Below are 2,500 nucleotides of genomic sequence, written 5' to 3'. Positions count from 1 at the left end.
TTAATAATTTCAAATTCTATTATATTTATTTCAATAATAAATATATGATAAAAAGTATTTTCGGGTGCAACACATTAATATTTTATTTTATTTAAAAACCATCCTTTTACACATATATTTTATGAGTAAATATTAGAATAGCTCACAAATAAAACTAAAATATTGTTTAATATTTATTTCTACAATATGTTAGTATAGAATAATAGATTTTTTATGTTTTTGTATAAAACAAAATCTATTTCTATTTAAACTAACTGTAGGAAACCAGGAATAAAAAACGCTCATTATATACAATATGTTAGTACAGAATATAGAGTTTTGTATAAAACAAAATCTATTTCTATTTAAACTAACTGTATAAAAACCAGGAATAAAAAACGCTATTATATACAATATGTTAGTACAGAATATAGAGTTTTGTATAAAACAAAATCTATTTCTATTTAAACTAACTGTATAAAAACCAGGAATAAAAAACGCTCATTATATACAATATGTTAGTACAGAATATAGAGTTTTGTATAAAACAAAATCTATTTCTATTTAAACTAACTGTATAAAAACCAGGAATAAAAAACGCTCATTATATACAATATGTTAGTACAGAATATAGAATTTTGTATAAAACAAAATCTATTTCTATTTAAACTAACTGTATAAAAACCAGGAATAAAAAACGCTCATTATATACAATATGTTAGTACAGAATATAGAGTTTTGTATAAAACAAAATCTATTTCTATTTAAACTAACTGTATAAAAACCAGGAATAAAAAGGCACACAAAATCAACTTTCATTTTCATATTTACTTAAAAATACATATAAAGTAAAAAATATTTCCATATAAATACTAAGTAAATAAAGTCATACAAGTATGAAAATTTTCATACAAGTACTAAATACATAAATCATATAAGTATAGTAATATTCATACTTATAAGTATTTAAAAACAATTTCTTACTAATAAACTAACATAAGGAATTCAAATATATAAAAGTATAATACATTTCCTAGCAGTAAAAAATTTTCATATAAGTACTAAATGTATAAAGTCTATGAAGCAATAAATTTTCATATAAGTACTATTTCAGTATATGTCAATTTGAGCAGATTTGTGCAAATTTGTTATAAATGTTCTCTCCCATGTTGACGTTACCAACCCGAAAATATATGGAAAAATTCTTTTAACCTATTTAAAATTTAAAAACTCATATATACGTGGGTAATTTATATCATTTTCAAATATCGTCATGGTCATAATACAACTAATAACATCAAAAGTATTTTTACAATCGATTTTTTTTTTAAATTTTTAACTTGTATGACTTCATATTTAATACTTATATGAAAATTTATTACTTCATAGACTTTATACATTTAATACTTATATGAAAATTTATTACTTCATAGACTTTATACATTTAATACTTATATGAAAATTCATTACTTCATAGACTTTATATTTTTTATACTTATATAAAAATTTATTACTTCATAGACTTTATATTTTACTTCATAGACTTTATACATTTAATACTCATATGAAAATTTATTACTTCATAGACTTTATATATTTACTACTTATATGAAAATTTATTACTTCATAGACTTTATACAATTAATACTTATATGAAAATTTATTACTTCATAGACTTTATACAATTAATACTTATATGAAAATTTATTACTTCATAGACTTTATACAATTAATACTTATATGAAAATTTATTACTTCATAGACTTTATACAATTAATACTTATATGAAAATTTATTACTTCATAGACTTTATACATTTAATACTTATATGAAAATTCATTACTTCATAGACTTTATACAATTAATACTTATATGAAAATTTATTACTTCATAGACTTTATACAATTAATACTTATATGAAAATTTATTACTTCATAGACTTTATACAATTAATACTTATATGAAAATTTATTACTTCATAGACTTTATACAATTAATACTTATATGAAAATTTATTACTTCATAGACTTTATACAATTAATACTTATATGAAAATTTATTACTTCATAGACTTTATACAATTAATACTTATATGAAAATTTATTACTTCATAGACTTTATACAATTAATACTTATATGAAAATTTATTACTTCATAGACTTTATACAATTAATACTTATATGAAAATTTATTACTTCATAGACTTTATACAATTAATACTTATATGAAAATTTATTACTTCATAGACTTTATACAATTAATACTTATATGAAAATTTATTACTTCATAGACTTTATACAATTAATACTTATATGAAAATTTATTACTTCATAGACTTTATACAATTAATACTTATATGAAAATTTATTACTTCATAGACTTTATACAATTAATACTTATATGAAAATTTATTACTTCATAGACTTTATACATTTAATACTTATATGAAAATTCATTACTTCATAGACTTTATATTTTTTATACTTATATAAAAATTTATTACTTCATAGACTTTATATTT

This window comes from Bactrocera oleae, unplaced genomic scaffold (assembly GCF_042242935.1).
Source record: "Bactrocera oleae isolate idBacOlea1 unplaced genomic scaffold, idBacOlea1 ctg00000009.1, whole genome shotgun sequence".
Classification (NCBI taxonomy): domain Eukaryota; kingdom Metazoa; phylum Arthropoda; class Insecta; order Diptera; family Tephritidae; genus Bactrocera; species Bactrocera oleae.
The sequence above is the reverse complement of the archived record's forward strand: the minus strand, read 5'-3'. Positions refer to the sequence as shown.